Source organism: Phyllostomus hastatus, unplaced genomic scaffold (genome assembly GCF_019186645.2).
Source record: "Phyllostomus hastatus isolate PE091 unplaced genomic scaffold, TTU_PhHast_1.1 phas_contig_40, whole genome shotgun sequence".
Taxonomy (NCBI): Eukaryota; Metazoa; Chordata; class Mammalia; order Chiroptera; family Phyllostomidae; genus Phyllostomus; species Phyllostomus hastatus.
The window spans coordinates 87,709,553-87,729,300 of record NW_025333872.1 but is presented as its reverse complement, the minus strand read 5'-3'; the positions used below and the strand labels follow the sequence as shown (position 1 = coordinate 87,729,300).

At 40.6% G+C, this 19,748-nt stretch overlaps 1 long non-coding RNA gene across 2 annotated transcripts; it reads left to right on the top strand.

The window, feature by feature from the left end:
- Window positions 1-4,559: 4,559 nt before the first annotated feature.
- On the top strand, window positions 4,560-19,253 carry LOC123821936. 2 transcript variants are annotated; one of them, XR_006786181.1, is made up of 4 exons: window positions 4,560-4,643; window positions 10,703-10,853; window positions 12,067-12,161; window positions 17,392-19,253. It is a non-coding gene; the product is annotated as an uncharacterized LOC123821936 (long non-coding RNA). The 2 variants fall into 2 exon arrangements; XR_006786180.1 differs by having other exon boundaries at window positions 17,064-19,253.
- Window positions 19,254-19,748: the final 495 nt, after the last annotated feature.

The window sequence follows — 19,748 nt, the reverse complement described above, 5'->3', positions numbered from 1 at the left end:
TCTACCTCTTCCCCTTCTGGTATCCCTATAATTTGGATGTTGGAATGTTTAAAGATGTCCTGGAGGTTCCTAAGCTTCTTCTCGTTTTTTTGAATTCTTATTTCTCCATTCTTTCCTGTTTGGTTGTTTCTTTCTTCCTTCTGGTCCACTCTATTGTTTTGAGTCTCAGTTTCCTTCCCATCACTATTGGTTCCCTGTGCATTTTCCTTCATTTCTTTTATGGTAACCTGCATTTGTTCATCTAATTTGCGACCAAAATCAACCAATTATGTGAGCTTCCTGATCACCAGTGTTTTGAACTGTGCATCTGATAGGTTAGCTATCTCTTGGTTGCTCAAAAGGATGAGTTCTGGGGCACTGATTTGTTCTTCTGTTTGAGCCATCTCGCTCTTTCTCTTTTTTTTTTTTTTGGTCTGGTCATTCCTTTTACGGTGAGGGGTGGAGCCTTAGGTGTTCTCCAGGGCTGGGCACCCCAGTCACTAGATTGTGACATTGTATGTGAGGGCGGGGTCGAGAGGGAACAATGGCGGTTGCTCCATTCTCTGTGGGACCTCAGTCCCTTCCCTGAGATCCTGGGTTGCGCACTCTGTCCTGCTCCACAGTCGCCACCTCACTGGGTCTGCCAGCTGCTGCTTGCGTACTCAGGGTCCACCCGCTGCGATCTTGTGGGCCCCAGATGCCTTACAGGCTCCCGGTTGCCTTATGCACCCAATTCTTCCTGTTCTCCATGCCGTGACCTGTACCCGGCTGCTCGTCTCCGCCCCTCCTACTGGTCTGGATGAACTGGCCTATTTCAATTTCTTGGCTGTCAGACTTCCATTCAGATAAATTTTCTGTCAGTTCTGGGTGTTATGCTGCCTCTAAATTGTTGTTCCAATCTTGATTGCACGTGGAGGTACGGTGCATCCACCTATACCTCCATCTTGGCCGGCAGTCTTACAATTCATTCATTTTTTAAAAATGAGTTATTTATTATCCCCCTGCCCCAGAATCTCTCTTTTTAATGATCAAGTAGTTCCAATCATGTTTCTGAAACTTAATTACACACTGCTACTAAGTTTTTCCAATGTCCGGTCTTAAATCTTTGAGTTTGGAAAAATTTCAGTTCCTATCTATCAATGAACTTCTGATCTGACAGATGCACAGACATGAAAGATATTTTTCAAATATCATTATTATATGGTATGCATCTTTTATGAATTATTTCTGTATACCCAGGACAACAATTTTCTTTTTATGGGTACTTAGAGTTTTTCTAGGTTATTACTAACTTTTGATGTTACTCTACTTTGTTTTCTCAAAACAGGATGTGAGTAGCATTTTTTAAATCCCTCTAAAAAGATTTTTTTCTATTAAAAAAGTGCTGGCCAGCCCACCATGCTCTGAAGTCCCCCCAAAGGCAAACTGGTTCAGTCTTTCTGGGAAGAACTTTGTATTTATCATGATCCTAGTTTTTGCACATTTTGACATTAATTCTTCTTTCAGAGACAGTCTTGAAGAAATAACCTGACAAAAGCTTTATGAACAAAAATGTTTACCTCTGCATTATTTATTTTAGCAAAAATTTGAGACTCAACCATCACAGTAGGGGACGAGCTGAGTAAACTATGATGCATTCATGTGTTGGATTATTTGGCACCCTTAAAAATGAATTTTTAGTAACATATGAAAATGCTTATGCTATAATATTAAGGGAACAAAGCAGGTTTGAAATTGTATGTATTGTTTAACTTCAACTATGTAACCATAAAAGAATGTATTTTTAAAAAGGCTAAAAGTAAAACACAAAATGCTATCTGCAGATGAAAGAATTACAAGCAATTTTCTTTTCATCATTACATTTTCCTACACTGAAGATGTATTAATTTTATAAATAAAAAAGTAAACATTGGTTTAAAGACAAGTAAATAAAACAGGAGGAGCCCCTGAAATATGTTAATGTATACCTCAAAATGGAAATCTTCCCAGGAATATTAAAAGGGGAGAAATAATTAGCCTCTCCTGTACATATAGTGATGAGGAACTATAACAAGCAAACTTTGTTTTCTGAGTTTGTTTTTTAAGAGAGTAGTCGGAAATTGTGACTTTTTCAAGTGGAAAATGAAATCTGCTTTTTAACGTTGTGAAGGCATTTCTTTTGAAGCAAACTGCTGAGGTATATATTAACCTCCCCACCAGCCCACAAAGCACAGGGCCACGCTCGGTCAGCCCGTTACTGAAATCGTTTTCAATGCTGTACTGTGCCTGGTTTGATTTTTTTTATATGTGTTAAAATAAAGACATTGTGCTGGTTTGAACATAACACTATTCCCTGTAGGGAGAAATTCAGGAAAAGGCAGGTTAGTACGGAACACTTTCTAAAGTGGATTAATAAAGAAAAGACCTGAGAACCTAGGCATTGGGCATGTTATTTATAAGGAGGTCTTAAGCATTCATCTCAATTTAAGGAAGCACCACAAAATAGTTTCTCACTAGAAAATATTTGGAGCCTTGATACTTGCATAAAGTTGTGTAATATGTTTAATTTAATCATCCAATTATTCTTAAGCCAAAGAATACAATCATCACTAAGGTGAAGTAGTTGAAATTTGAAATACATATAAACAAACACGTAACACAATAATAACAAATACTTTTAAGTCCTCAATCTGTGCCAGACACTGTACAAGGCACCTTATGTGGATTGTCTCACTCATCCCCAAGTCAGTTTATGAGGTGGCCCTGTTCTCTCCAAATGAGGAACCTGAGGCTCAGGGTCCCACGAAAATGGTCTCTGTGTCATTTCTGTCTCACGCCATGGTCTGCTCAGTAAGAAGGCATTTTTCTGGTTCCCTGTTCCTTTCCTCTCACCTCTCTGCAAAACAGCAGAGGACAGACAGTGACAAACTCACAGAGACTGTAGGCTTTGTGCACCTCAAGGCTATGCCCGAGGGAAGCACAAGCTTCCTTCCTGGCCCCGTGACCGCACCTCCAGCAACTTCTCTGAGGTGTGAGTGACGAAGGAAGGAAGGGATGCGGCACTGCCAGCAGAGAGAGAAAGGAGCCCTTTCCTCACTCTTTTCCCAGCAAAACCTCTCCACCCCAAATCATTGCAGAAAGATGTAATCAAACTAGTGAAAAGCTTGATTTCCAGAATACTTTTAAAATGATGCAATTGTATTACACGTGGAGGGACCTGTAATAAACTTTAGTACTAGACAATATTGGTAGTGGGACTTACATGATGTCTGATAATGATGTTCTGATGAGAGTATCTCGAACTAACCTTGGCTATTTGTAAGACTGCGTGCAACAGCTTTTCTTCCTGAGGTCAGTGATTTTCCCTGCTTCGGCCCTTGCCTTGCACCTCAACACAGAAACCAAAGTGATTCTTCTTTTTTAAAAAATGTTTTTTAATTTTTCAATTACAGTTGGAATACAATATTATATCACTTTCAGGTTTAGAGCATAGTTATTAGATATTTATGTACTTTACCAAGTGATAAGTTTAGTACCCACCTGACACCACAGTTATTATGATATTATTGATTATATTCCCTATGCTGCACTTTACATTCCTGTGACTGCTTTTATAACTGGCAACTTGTACTTCTTAATCCTTTCATCTTTTTTACCCGTTCCCCCCACTCTCCCTCTCATCTGGCAATCTCTCTTTGTTCTTTGTATCTTTGAGTTTGTTTTTGTGTTTGTTCATTTATTTTGTTTTTTTAAGATTCTATACAAGTAAAATCATATGATACCAAAGTGATTCTTTTTTATCAGAGTTCATGTCTCTCCTCTTCTCAAAACCATCCAAAGGCCCCCACATCATTCAAAACGAAATCCAAAGATAGAAACAACCTAATGTCCATCAAGAGCCCCCACTTTTCTTTGTATTGTTTCTTGTAGTTACTTCTGCATTCTCAAATGATATTCTCCTACCTCACTTTGTGATTTGTTAATTCTAGATATTATCAATGGACTTTCGGAAATATCACACAAAGGTATAACATACCCTCTCCCCTCCTCCCACGTTCCCGTTATACATACATCACTTTTTTGGTCCTCTCTTGGTTATCAGTTCATTTACATGGGTCACAACCTGAAATCCAGGGCTTCTACTATCTCCTTCTCTTAACACCAACCAAGGTGTGCAAACAGAGCACAGTGGGACAAAAGGGGGTGCTCCCACAATAGAACCACTCACGCCTACTAATTGGGGAAATATTCGATTTATTACATAACTATTAGATCACTCTCTCCAGGTGGTCACTTGTCGACCCTTTTGTTTATTAAAAGTAGGAACTAAAATCTTCACAAAAGTCTTTCTTCCCTTTATTTTCCCTCCTGTGGGTCCCCTAAGCTGTCCCAGGCAGTTGCAATTTACTATGAACCAGCAGTCAAAAATGCTTTTGTGGGATGTGTTCTGGCCTTGGGTGGTGGGAAGAGATTTTTTTTAAGGAGGGCAATAGTTTTTTTTTTTTTTTTGTCTGTATATGGCAAGAGCTGCTTCCCTTGGGAGTGGTGGCAACCAGAGCTCCTTCTGTGTGTGACTAAGCACGTGACTCAGTCCTGGTCTCGAGATTAGTTGACTTGAGAGAGTCAGTTCCTGCTGAATTTGTGTTTGTTCTGATTATGGTCCTAAAATCTGGTCTGAAAATGCAGTGAGTAATGTTTTTGATCAAACATTTAATAATCCCAATTACTTCTTGTCCCATTTTCTTAATTTCTAATTTAATTCCATTATAGTCAGGGCATATAGTTTGTGTGACTTGAGCCCTTTACATTTTTTGAGAATGTCTATTTTGTGTTTTTCTGTAAATGTCAGTTAGGTCAAATTGGTGGATATGTCTGAGTCTTCTATAGTCTTATGGATTTTCTCTTTGTTCTATCAGTTATTGAGAGAGGTCATTGAGTGCTTCAGCTGTTGTTATGGATTTGTTTATTTCTCCTTACAGTTCTATCAGTTTTTGCCTTATATATTTTGAAGTTTTGTTATAAGGGGCATAAACATTTAGGATTATTATGTTCTCTTGATGAATTGACACCTTTATCACTACAAAATAACTTTTTTGTCTTTGGCAAAATTTTTTGTTTTGTAGTCTGCTTGGCAGATGTTAGTGTTGCCACTCCAGGCTTCTTTTGGCTAGGGTTAACGTGGTACAGTTTTTCATTCTTTTACTTTTAATCTTTTTGTGTCTTTGCATATGAAGTGTGTTTTTAAAGAACCTATATAGTAGGGTTTCAACTTTTTATTCATAACGAACAATCTTTGCCTTTTAATTGATGTGTTTAGATCTTGTCATATTAATATGATTACTGATAAGGTTAAGTATGAACTGGTCATCTTGCTATTTGTTTTTGTTAGTCTCCTCTCTTCTTTATTTCTTCTTTTTCTGTCTTCTTTGAATTAATAATTATTTTTATGGTTTCATTTTGTTTCCTTTGTTGACTTATTATTTATAATTCTTTGCTTTGTTATTTAATGGTTGTCTTAGGATTTATGGTTAACATCTTTAATTTATCACAGTCTACCTTGAAGTGATATTTTACCATTTCATAGAGAGTCTTAGAAACTTCAAATAGTTACTTTCATTTCTACTTCTTCCTCTTTTTGTGCTATTATTCTGTTCTTTTTACATGGCTTGTCATATATTTTTAAGTTACATTTTTATGGTTTTTATTTAAATTGTAAATTAATTTTCTTGTAAGGAAATTTAAACAATAGAAAAAATATTTACCCAAGCAGTTACCATTTCCAATACTCTTGTGTGGGTCTTTACCCAATTTTTCTGTGTCGGTCTATATTTCTATCTGGTATCATTTAACTTGTGCATCATTTAACTAAAGATTCTTTTTAAGGTATTGTTATTAGGACTAACTGTATTGCAAATTATGTCTCTAAAACTAGCTTTAGACTGTTTGCAAGTAAAAGCTATAAGTACTAAAGTCATAAATACCATGCTTTTAATTCTGCTGTTTCTGTTCTGAATCATTTAAAGGAAATAAAAAATGTAATAATCAACTTGTATACTCTATGGTACGTGCATTAGACTCTTATCTTATCTGAGCAAGAATTATGTGCTGTAAACAGAGATCTTCGTTTCTGACAAGGTAGAACTTTCACAAGGTGAAAGTTTTAAAGTTACTTGATTTTTTGAATAGGTAATATATTTATGTACTTCTAACATCAAAATGTATAAAAAGGTATTCAGCCAAAAATCTCCTACACCTATCTCCTATTTGCCTGGTTCCTACTCTTCATTTCCATTCTGCATCTCCAACTATGTAATTGTTGTTATTAATGTTTGGTTTATCTTTCCAAGGACTTTTAAAGCTGCATTTATAAGCCAATTTCTACCTTCTTTTATATATAAATGATATATTCACTGCTGTGGATTTTTGTTTTTTTTAACTTAATATATTTTGAAAGTTTCCTATATCAACATATACAGAGCTTGCTTATTCTCGAAAAACATATAGCTACGTAGTATTTCACTGTAGGGATGCATTTTACTTTACTTAACTAGACTTTTAATTTATAAACCTTTAGAATCTTTTGCAATTATCCACAATACTGCAATGGATAAACTTATACTAATATAATTTGCCTCTTTTTGAGTATAACTGTAAGATACATTTGTAGAAATGAAATTGTTGGATCGAAGGTATGACCACGTGTAATTTTGATATTCCCAAATTCCCCATCCACTTGGGTTTTACCAACTTACATCCTCATTGGCATTAAATGAAAGTGACTGTTTCCCTACAACTTTGCCAACATAGTGTACTTTTGGATTTTTGTAGGTGTAATAAAAATGCTATTTTGATTCTATTTTATATATCTCTTATTATAAATGCGGTTGAACAGCTTTTCAAATGTTTAAAAGCTGAGGGTAGAATAAAAAATTCTGAATGATTTATTGAATTCCAAGAAAATAATTCAGAGATAGTAGGGAAATTACAGAAGGAAAGCTTCAAATTATTTAAACATTTTTAATAATAAAATTCCTATTAAGCATAATAGGTGTTTCTCAAAACCACTGAGTACCACCTCAGACATCCGCCACTGTTAATAACTCATGTTATATAACATTTTCTTTGACTCCCAAGACAGTACAAAACAATTTATAAATGTATAGATCTCTTTCTAGAGATTATCACCATTAAATTATACTTTCTTTGTGATTAAATGTCCATGTTTCAGTCTACTATATAGTATATTTGCCACAATTGGTCAACCAATATTGGCCCATTGTTATTATCAACTAAAGTCAATACTTTATTTAGTTTCTTTAGTTTTACCTAATGTTCTATTTCTGTTTCAGAATCTCATCCAGGGCACCACATGACATGTGGTCACTGTGTTTCCTTAGGCTTCTCTTGGCAATAAAAGATTTTCCACTTTCTTTATTTTGATGACCTTGACAGTCTTGAGGAATACTGGTCAGGGGTATTGCAGACTGTCCCTCTGTTGGGATCAGTCTAATATTTTTCTTATGATTAGGTTTGGGTTATAGGTTTTGGGGAGGAAGATCACAGGGGATACATGACATTCTCATCACACCAAGGGAACCCTCTATCCACTCAACTTCTCACTGTTGATACTGAATTTGAGCACCTGGCTGAGGCAGTGTTAATCTGGTTTGTTTATCATAAGTTACCCTGTTCCCCTCTTTCTGTGATGTCTTCTATGTCACTGTGTGCAGCCCACACTTAATGAGTGGAGAGTTACATTTCACCTTCTTGGGGGTGGAGAACACCCCCAAATTATTTGGAATTCTTTTGCACAAGAAATTTGTCCTTTCTCCCCATTTATTTATTTATTCAATAATTAATATCAGTATGGGCTCATGGATATTCATTTTATACCCTGGGTTATCATTCAATACTACTTTATTTTTTGTCTAAGTTGTTACAGTTTTGGTCATTGGGAGCTCTGTCAGTTGGGTCCCTTGTCCCTTGATTGTGTGTGTGTGTGTGTGTGTGTGTGTGTGTGTGTGTGTTTAACACTTTCTTACTATCTGGTACTAAACAATGCTCCAGACTCATCTTGTATGTTTACTGTTCTAGGTATAGAATCAGCCATTTCTTCAAGGGGCCCTGGTTCATTTATTGGGGGATGGTATTAGGAAGTACAATCTTGGTGCTTGCTGGGCAAGGTATCTTTCAGGCAACTTTTCCTTTCGACTCTGTAACTTCTTCGGTACCCCGTTATCATGGGGCACAGAAATGTCTGGCCACCTGCTTGAAATGGTAGAAGGGGAATAACATAAGGAGAGCCAAGCAAGATAATGTTTTATTATATTTTCTTCCACAAATAAATAATTGTGGGTTTGAAAAACCAAGAAAAAAACTTCTTTCATTAGATTTATGAGACAAAAGAAACATGTTGCATTTTAAGGTTGTAGAGGTTATGATTCCAGTCCTGAGAGCAAAGCGCTCAGGAAACACACATACAATTTTATTTCCTCCAGTCACTGCTTTCATTCGCCCTCTGTCCACTCTTCTTGTTCTATGAGGCAGCAGATTTTTAAACATTTGTGACAGATCCTCTTACCTTTTAGTCACTTCCAATTTATTGAAATTAGTCCAGTTTAGACCCTAACTGCACATCTCATTCAAAACCTTTCCTCTCCCCCATCACAGGTTAGACTTTTAGCTTCAAGGACTTTGATTGAGCAAGGAAGCTCTGTGGTCTGCCTTTCAATTTCCTTTCTTCTTGTTGCTTTGAGGGATTAGGGACAAAGGGGAAAGGTGGAGGCACAATGACCATCTCCTCATGTTGCTTGTTGCTGCTTCTTTGGCTGAAATCAATGGGCTGTGCATGTTGTCTTTGTGCCAGGCAGCTAAGGTTGATTCTTTTATGGAATAGTTAGTTAGTTCTTACGAAGCAACATGAAGCCGCCCCACTGTACAGTTCCCATTTTGGAAGGTCTGGCTCTAGCCCAACCTCTTCCAGCCTCCTTTCATGCCTGCCTCTGGCTGTCTGCCCTTGGTGGTAAAGTTCATTCACTTGGTAGAACTTCAGAGTGTGGCACCACAGGGCAAACTCCCAACACTCTTCCACAAGAGCCATGCAACCCACAAGAAACTCAAGTATACATTGAATTTTTCAATCCATTGAAACTCAAGAATAGAAACTCTTGTTGCTCACATCACCTCTTCTCTGAAACCCACCATTTCCTTCCATTTACTTTTCTGTTGCTCAAGTAGGTAGAGAGAAAAATCATCAGTTTCACCAAGTAGGGATGCAATTCATGACTTTTGTAGGTACATCTAATTCAGTTTCTCAGTCTTGCACTACAGACATTTTGGGCTCAATAATTCTTTGTTATGAGGGACTGTCCTGTGCATTGTAGGATGTTTAGCAGAATCGCTGACCTCTATCTCTAGATGACAGTTGTGAAAAATAAAAAAATTCCCCAGATATTGCCAAGTTCCTCTTGGCAATAGGGTGACCAACTTTCCTGGTGCTAGGCCTGAAAGTCCCATGCTCTGGTATGGTACACAGAATAATGTCTCCCCAAAGGAGTCTATATGCAAATCCCTCAAACCTGTGACCATGTTATCTCACTTGACAAAGAGACTTTGTAAATGTGATTAGTTAAGTATCTTGAGATGGGAAGATTATCCTGGATAATTTGGTGGCCCATGGTAATCAATCACAAAGGGCCTTATAAGAAAGAAGCAAGAATGCCAGAGTCAGAGAGGGACATGTGACTACAAGAAGAGAGATCAAAGAGATGCAGCTGGTGGCTTTGAAAATGGAAGGGCACCATAGACCATGGGATGCAGTCAAACACTAGAAGTTGGACAAAACGAGGAATAGCTTCTCCCTGGGAGCCTCCAGAAGGAACACAATTCTATCAACACCTTGATTTTAGTCTAGAAAGATTGTTGACCTTCAGATCTGTAAGGTATAAAATTTTCATCATTTAAGCCACCAAGTTTATGTTTATTTGTTATAGTAGCAACAGAAAACTAAAACATCCAGAAATTCATCAGTCCCAACCCAAATCAGGATTGCTGGTCATCCTACCTACAGGGCAGAATTGCCCCTGGGTGAGAGACACTGTTCTAATTTTTAGGAGAGATTATCTTGAGCCTTGCTCACTTACCATTGAGAAAGGATACATTCTTTTCCCATCCTCTAGGATGAGGACAAAATTAACTCTTACCGCAGGAAATTGCATTCCTATAGGGAAATTACTTAACAGCTTCCTCTTACCTCTTCACTAACTTAGTCTTTGGGAGGTTGGAGGCAGGGCTGGAGGTGTGTGCTGTTGGTTTCATTGGATGTCCTTGACATAATTGATGCTTGGCTCCCTTTTTGTCCTCGGCTTTTGCCAACTCCTTTCACTAATTCCAAGACAAAAAGAAAATCACATTCCACTTTCTATTGACCTCAAAAGTGGCTTTGGGCAAAGCATTTTGTAGCTTGTAGAAAGGAACTTCTGCTTTCTGGTTCCTGTGAGTATAAGTAAGACACTCTGATTTTAGGTCCAACACCTCCATTTCTCATCTCTAGTGGACTGTACTTGTCCTCCCATGCATACTGTTCCATGGCCACAGAGTTGCAGAGAGCGCTTTGCTGCCCAGCTCACGAGCATACTTTCAAGCCTGCCTGACAGCTGGCTGGGGATAAGTGACTAAGGTTTGGTAACTTCCGGGTTATGTCCTGAAAAGCAAGTAGTTGCGCTTTACTTCCTCTTTTCCTTAGGGCAGGAATGCAAATAAAATGACAGTGAATTAACGTCCATCAAGCAGACGAAGACAACAGACCAGTTGATGATGGAGCCACAAGATAAAGCCAGAACTTGGGTCTCTGGATGACCCCATGGAGTACAGCTCCCTACCCATCTTAAAATAAGGTTAAGTTATGTATGTGTTAGCTCACTAACAAAATTATTCATACCCTTGTCCATTATTTTCTGTGTTCCACATAGTCGGGATTCACAAACACTGCCATGCCAATGATGTTCTTGACAATATTTTCAACTGTCCAAGTCAAAATACAAAAATAAGAATAATGCAGTGGTTAAAGAATGAACAAAAACCCCCCACAGAATGGGAGATGATATTTGCAAAGCATTTATCTGATGAAGGACTTCTTTCCAGAATATATAAAGAATTCTTAAAAATCAATACTAAGGAAACCAAATAAGCCAATTAAAAATGGGCAAAAGAATTAAACTGACATTTCATCAAAGAAGTTATATAGATGGCCAATAAACACATAACAAGATGTTCGACATCGTTAATCATTGAGGAAGTGCAAATAAGAACCACAAATGCCATTAAATAATTATTAGAACGGCTAAAATAAACAAACATGGACATTATCAAGTACAGGAGCAGTTGCTGGTGTGGTGCGAAACGGCCCAGCCACTTTGGAAAACACTCTGGCAGCAATTCCTTTCCTAGGCGTTTGCCCACGTGGAATGAAAACCTATATTCGCACAAAAACCTGTAAGTGAATGTTCACAGTGGCTTTATTCATAATCACCCCAGGCCAGAAACAATCCAAATGTCTCCCAACCGGGTAACAGATAAAACAAAATGTGGTACATTTGTGTAACGGAATACTACTCAGTGATGAAAGAAATGAATTCCTGGTGCACACAACAGCATGGTTAAATCTCAGACACAGTACAGTGAGTGAAAGCCGTCAGACTCAAGGTCTATAGCCTGCCTCATTTCACTTGTATGCTAGTTTTTGCAGAGGCAAAACTACACAAAGATGGAACACAGATCCGTGGTTTCCAGGGGCTGAGGGTGGTGATAGGGGTGGATTGTGAAAAGCACAAAGGAGTCTTTTTAAGGCAATGGCACTGTTCTCTTTAACTGTCCCATGGTGGTGGGATTATAGGGCACTACACATTTTTCAAAACTTGAAGAGCTGTCCACTTGAAAGGGTGAAATTTACTGTATGTAAACTGTAATAAAAAATGGAAAAAGAATAATGCAATGAGTTTTAAAGGAAACCACTCAACTTGAAAGTGTTATGTATTACATGTGCATTATAATTTATAGCATGATGTTGATGATAGCACAGTATAACATTCCTTATTTTTTATTTGGCAGAATAAGAAGTTGGCAACTTTATACCACTTCCTGGATTTTTGGTGGATTTCTTCCTGGTGTATGCGAGTTTAGCCTAGGATTCACTTCCATAAAAGGTGAGGCTCTATAGATTTAATCAGGGATTGTTGGGGCAGTGAAATAGAACCTGCTCGACTCATACTGGGAAAGGAGTTTACTGGAAGATGTGCAGGACTCTCCTGAACCCAGCAAGAGCACTTCCTGGCCTGTGGAAACCAACAGTTTTCTCCCCTCTTCTCCCACGTGCTTTCTCCTCGGCTTCAAGGCCTCTGCTCTGCTGCTGTCACCGTACATGCTCCTCTGCTCCGGTTGCACCCCAGGCTCTTCTGCGTGCACGTGGCCCAACATGGTGGCCACCCCAAGTTCTAAGAGATCCCTGACTCAATCTCAGTTCACAGGAGACCGACTCTGACAAGCTCAGTTCCTCCTGGGCCAGCTCCTGACTTCAGTGCCTTCCGCTGGGGGTTGGAGAGAGCTTGCGCTGTGAGGAACAGGGATGCCAGGGCTGTGGGCACACGTCCCCTATTTGTGAAGGAGTATGGGAGAGGCTGGTACCTTTACTACAAGTGGTACTCATAGTCTGCACTTAGTAAATACTTGGCAAATGAGTAAAGGAATGTTTCCAATCTTCTTTCTCCATGGCAACCAAAGCAGGTTTTGGATTGTGAGGCTTAGGCTTACTGAAACTCTAATCTTTGCAATATACTCAAAGGACATAGCATTTTTCCCAGCACAGAGACTAATAAAGGCAGCTTTTATTTAGGTGGTATGCTCTGACTCAATTCTTGACCTATTCTAAATGAAAAAGGTGTTATGCCTTTATGGATACAGTGAACACTAACCAATTGTACTTTTCAATGTCCCTGAGTATCCTTATTTATTGCACAGGAATGCAAGATTCAGAAGGGTCAAAAGAATTGCAAAGGCTACACAGCAAGGCACTCTTGGTGCTTAGACAAGGACTTGGAAGTTTCCAGCTCCCAGACTCATGCTCCTTCTACTAGGTCACTCTCTGACAAAAAAAACTGACATTAAAAAGATTGACTCATTCTGTAACCATGAGAATTGGAAACAACTACTGTACTGTGCTTTTAAAAAAAAGTCTTTATTACATAAGAAATACATGTTCATTATAAGGAAATTAGAAATTATGAATAATCAGATAGAAGAAATTGTAGATGCATGTATTTTTTATTAAGGTAGAAGGAAAGATTTGTTTTTGTAATCACTGCAGCAAAGCATCCTCTCTACACCCAGAATGCACCAGCAAGTTCTTTTTTCAGAGATGAAGAGGTGAGCCTTCTCCTTCTTTTGACCCTTCAGAAAGGGAGGTCGCTCCTCAGTGAATAGCTGCCCACATGCTTCCAGACCAGGAACTTTCCAGTGTCTTCATGGAGATTGAGCAAAACCGTGGCTGATGTCCAGAGGGGGCCTGGAATAAGTACCATGAAAAATGCACTTTGTCCTTGGGAAAAAAAAAGCCAGCAAAAGCCAGCCCAGTTTAACACATGTTTTCAAGATTCAATGCACCGCATGCTAGGGAATAATAATAAGGGCCTTATCCCGTGCCACTATCGTTTTGGTTTTTCTGGTAGTTAAAGCCAACCTAATCCTAACTAATACATTGATTATGAGATACTTTGGAGAGTACATGTCACCATAAGTCTTTGATTTTCACCCTTTGTTTTGGGTGATGATAGAAATTCACTTAATTATTTGACATGTATTTATTGAGTTCTTGCTATTCGTCAGAGGGTATTCTAGACACTGGTGGCAGGGCAGTGAACAAAACAAAATCTTTACCCTGTTGGAGCTCACTTTCAAGTGGATGGTGATGAATGTCTATAAATGCAACATGATGTCTGTTATTAAGCTATTATCTTAGCTTATATTATCTTAGCTTCCAAACCATCCTTCTTCCCCTGCCTTACAGTGATGGAACTGGGACTCAGCAAACCACTTTCCTGCTTTGCCTGTTGGATCGTGGGCATCACACCAGCAGCACATGCCCTGTTCTTAGTTTTCTGAGTTCCAGTTTGCAGGAATCCCCTCCTCCCTACGTGTTTAGTTTGCTAGGGCCTCCATGACAAAGCACTACATACAGACCGGGTGGCTGAAACAGCAGGAACTTATTTTCTCATGGTTCTGCAGGCTGGAAGCCCCCAAACAAGGTATTGCTGTGGTTGTTTTTTTTCTGAGGCCTCTCTCCTTAGCTTGTAGATGGCCGTCTTCTCCTGTGTCTTCTTCATCTGGTCCTCCCTCTGTACACACCTGTGTCCAAATCTCCTCCTTTATAAGGACACCAGCCATACTGGATTAGTGCCCACCCTAATGACCTCATTTTAACTTAATCACTTCTTTAAAGACCCCATCCTCAAATAAAGTCACCTTCCAAAGTATTGGAAATTAGGACTTCAACATAGGGATTTTTTTAAGGGAAGGGATCCAATTTAGCCCATGATGTTACTCCAACCTTCAAAATTTTAATAATTCTAACATCCTTCCTTTGTTCCCCCAACCCTTAAGGGTGGGAGCTACTTTCTGCATTTGTTACATCTATGAAAACTTGGTGATCCTTTTTTTTTTTTGGTTAATACCTAGTGCCCAATTCTTCATATTAAGTTCTCTCTGTTAAAATGACTGATGTGGGTTCTCCCTCTTAACCAGACCACGACTGGTGCAAGAGGAGGTCGTGTGGCAGTTACAGGGACAGTGGGATGATGTTGCAGGGCTCAGGCTGGCCCCCAACCCAGGGTGTTCAGAAAGCATCGCCTCCCAGAGTTCCCACATCTGTGCTCTGGCTTTTAGCCTGTGAAGTTCACAAACTCTATTTGGTCGGTGCGCCTCAAGCTGGCCAGACTCTCGGCCAAACAGACTCACAGAGGGCGAAGGTAAAGAGTATAAACCCAATGACCCTTTGCTGATGACATAGGTTTGGGATATTTATGCTCTCCAGTTTGCATTTCTCTTCCTTAAAGACACCTATGTGGGAGTTCAAACATGACCAAAGCTTCGTTGGTGGCATGACATCTGAGCAAAAGTAAAGGACAGGGTGGTTTCATCAGGGAGGCGGCTGGGTTGTGATATTCCAGCACACTCGTCTCTGCTCAGAGACAGTCAGCCAGGCGGCTGGGAGTGCTGTGCTCACCAGGGAGGAGGCGCTGTTCCCTGGAGAGTGACACGGACACATGGACATGCTGGGCTCCCTTTGTCTAGATTTCATGCAGGCCAGTCCTTCTTTTGCTGACACCTCCTTTCTGCACATAGATTTGACTACTGCCCTCTTTTAATTAATTAGTTAATTTTTAATCCTCACCCAAGGATATGTTTATTGATTTTAGAAAGAGAGGAAGAGGGGAGAGAGAGAGAGAGAGAGAGAGAGAGAGGGAGAGAGAGAGAGAGAGACATCAGTCGGTTGCTTCCGTACACACTCATCCCTGGGGTCGAACCCGCAACCTAGAGATGTGTCCTGACCGGGAACTGAGCCCTCAGACTTTTGGTGAACGGGACTATGCTGCAAACAAACTGAGTCAGCAGGCGAGGGCTATTTTTATATTCAATTTTATATTCAATTAACAAACACCAGATGCTATTTTCAGTTCCCTTCATTCTTTTGACCTAAAGATCTTTTAAGGTGACCTTTACTGAAAGTGAATATCCCCTAATACACTCTGCTTGGAACTGGAGCTGTAACCTTATTTCAGCATCTGAGTGTGGGGACCCGGAGTAAGGCCCACGAACGGGCTCCAGACCAACGGGACCTCTGTGCGGAAGGACGCAGCCCGCGTCGTCAGTGAGTGGAGCCCTGGACGCAGCACGGACCCCAGGGATGAGCTGCCTTGCTCCGGGGGCAGCGTCCCAGCTGGCTGCAGAAGAGAATTCATGTGGGTACTGCGGTAGCACACTGAGGCAGGTCAATGTCAGATTGAGGAAAACTTTGAATTCCAGGCTAAGGAGTTTCTACCTTTTATAGGCATTAGGGAATCACTGAAGACTTGGTGTGGAGCTTGGGGGTTAGCATTAAACCTTGGCCTTCTGGCTTCAAGTTCAGTGCTCTGCAGATGACAGCCTCTGGGCATTAGCCCTCATTAGGGTCCCTTTGTCTTACTCTTCGTAAAACTTGACTTTCGGTAAAGATGCTGGGTGGAGCAGTGCTTGAAAAGTGGTTGGGGAGGAGGGGTGCTGAGGAAGCTCAAGGAAGCAGGAGAAAAACACAAACAGAAACCACAGAAGAGGAAAGTGAGCTATTGGTTATTATTTCCATTCCTGTGGAGATGAAACACTATCCCAGTTGTGGGAAGCTGAGAAAGGCCACAGTAAAATAAAAAGAGAAGCAGTCCCATTAACAGTGATGTTCAGATGTTGGAAAACAGCTAAGGTGTAGACTTACGTTATGGAAATATCCTAACCTCAACCGAATTCCAAGAACATTCTAAAAGAGAACGCTGGCAGAGCTGGGTTTGCTTTGTAGGGTCTTCGTCATTAGAGACCCACAAAATTGTAAACCTTGGAAACTGCTACGTTTTAAAAAAGGGTTCTGAACCCTTGTCATTTGCAATGCATTTTTCCAGCATTATTTCAAGTGAGTCAAAACTCTCTTTCCCTCTTTTTTAGGGCTCCAACTCATTAACTTTGCCTAAATCAGATTTAGAAATGATACAGTTTTAAAAACCAGTCTATCCTAAATATCCCAAACGGCTGCAGCTTGCACTGATGCAAATTGTTTGGGTAAAAACAACGAAATATAGTCCACGGTGCTGACCCTTCCTCTCCCCCGGTATTCAAGGGAAAAGTGGCCACATCCCGGCTTTCCCGCCACGGCTCACACTTTCTCTCTGGTCATGAGGTTCTTCTCGGAGGCCAGTGTCTGATCCGCTCCTCGGGCCTCCACAGTTTTCTGCTGTGGTCTCACCTCGCTCTGTGTCATGGGGATGTGGTTGCTCTGCAACCATCTTTCTAGTCCTCTCCCATGTCTGCAGGATCGCGGATGTTTATATGGTTCCTTGCTTTCCTGCTCGGCTTCCCAGCCCCCCGCGTCTTCAGCAGTCACTGCACCGCATGGAAGAACTCCCTCCCCGCGGCGTTACAGGCCCCTGATGAAGAAGGCCTTGCCCCCCTCTGTTGGTCAGATGCACTGATTGATATACTAATCACCAGCATTAATGTCAGAACTCTCATTTGACGCAGTGTGTGTGTTCATCAAGTCCCTCTGTGGGGACCGCGGCGCACATTTATTCCTTCAGGGAACAGGCACTCGCTGCTTCTTTACAACAGAGGTTTTTCTTTTTCCTTCATGGTCACCGAGAGGCCCCACACCAAGCATGGACACGTCCATTCCCACCTCCCTGTGAGGCCGGGGAATTCCTGGCCTCCAGACCCTGCCAAAGAAGCTGAAGTGTGACCTTCGACCCTCCTCCTCGATCAGGAGACTCAGAACAGCTGCCATTTGCCCCTGCTGCTGGCCCGTGGGCCCGCGCAGCCCACAGTGGCCGTGCCTTCCAATTTCGGACTCCTGTGATGGGCTTGCTGAAAAGGTATCACCTTCGGCGTATGCTGCAAAACATTCACTCGATCCTCCCTTGAAGCTGGCAAGAGGCAGGCTGGGAAAATGCCATGGAAAGAAGCAGCAGACCCTGCCAGAGTCTCCAGTTTCCCAAGTCAAAGAGGGATCTGGTTGGTGCCCCAGAGCTGACTGCCCACCGAACAGCCCGCAGAGACGGGTCTGCGTGAGAGGCGTGTCCACGCGGAACTTGAGGGAGCTCCAGGGTATGAACAGCACCGCCCGCCCCACAAGAGCTTGAGCAATCCCTTTTAGGGAAATTACATGCCAGGGGCTGTAGAAGCGAGCAAGCCTATTAAGTTACTCTGCATTTTCTGGGCCGAGGAGAGACTATTTTCCACCATTTAGAGGAAACTTGGTTCATGATATTCATTTGGAAAATTCTGTCAATCTTCATATGTTGATAGCCTACCAATCCTTTGGTTTGGCTAGAAGGGCATTCTTCCTGCCGAACACACCGCCTGCACGCGGTTCTCATACTGTAAATTTCTGCAGGGTGGGGACTGGCCAAAATCTTGGTTTCCACACGGCACCAACACAATGTTTTTGCGCATGGTAGGTGGCCAAATTAAATTCAGGTTTCTGTGTCTGGATAGTCCTACCAGGAATTTGTGAAACTTAGGTGAAAGAATGTTTTGATGTAGATTACGATTACTACCCATTTATTTCTAATTAGAAGCATCTTTTTTTTGCCTGTAACAATGATAGCATGACTCGTTTATCTTAATAAGTAACAACGTTTTGACAGCTCTGAGAATTAGACATCATTATCAAAACTTCTCAAATGTTTGTGCTTTGTCTAAAAACTGGAGAAAAATGTGCAATTAAAATTTGATCAGATGAATATTTCTTTCACAAAAGAATGTCGAACTCTTAAAAAGAGTTAAGAGAATATTGTCTTAAATATTAAATTCCGTTCTCTTCCTCTTGGATTTAATTTTTACATATGGGGCACACTCACAGTGGGACCTGCTGGATGATGCTGAAAAGGATGGGTAGTGATGCGGGTTTGCTTTTTCTTGATGCCTCGTTGTTTTCCCCTAAATGGCAGGGATTTTTATTCAGCCAAGGAACACATTCCTCTCAAGTTCCCTGCATTAGCTCCAGAATATATTTTGCCAGGTGACAAGTCTAGCATTTGAAATGTTTTACCTAGAAAAGCAGACCTTATAATGTCTGGCTTTGATGCTTGGCATGTGAATGTGTCGGTATGTTAGTCTAATAATCATGTTTGCTTATGCAAATATTAAGTTTCTCTGTTAAAAGTTTAGACACCCCAACACACCCACCCCCTTCCACCAGACCTAGTCTACTTAGCTCACAATTTCCTGGGAAATATTGCATTTCTGCGAGGAACAGGGATCTCACTGAGCTTCAGCTGACACTCAATACCACGTTTAAATTGCCTTTGACAAGCAAAGTTCCACCTGCTCCGAGACAAGAGTCCTGACCTGAACTGGTGTCTCTGGAATTTGGATCCAGAGCTACTGTTGGGGTGCTAAATTTATTCCCCACGGGCTGATAAAGTAGCCTGGGTTGTGCATGCAAGGGAGAGCCAGGCTTGATCTGTGTACCTACTAGATTAGAAGAGAAGGTATTTTGTCCTGGAAGCTGCTGTGTCTCAGTTGGATCCGTTCAACTGAGCTGTTCTCTGGAGGAGACATGAGCTCTCATTTCTCTTTTTCCTTTTTTGTCAACAGGCAGACATCCACGGGCTCTTGTCCCCCCAGACATCAGTTAGCTATCATTAAATATAATTTGGAGCTTTAACAATGCTGTCAATACACCGTGGTATTTTGTCATCACTTTACTATTGGTTATGATCCCTTTCACTTATGGAGACTTCTGCCCCTTCCATCTTTGTGGTTGCCAGACTTGTAATTTGTTTTTCTGTTTAATAGAAACCTTAGAATCATTGGGATAAAGTATGCTATGAAAAACACATGCTTTTTAAAATAGCTCTTTTGGTCTTTAAAAATTAAAATACTGTGTTTTCATCTGTTCCAATACCGGTAAATGCATATTTTATAACATCTCCTCTAAACTCTTCAACAAGATGATTAAAAAATTTTTGTATACCACAGTCACCACTCCGAAACAACAT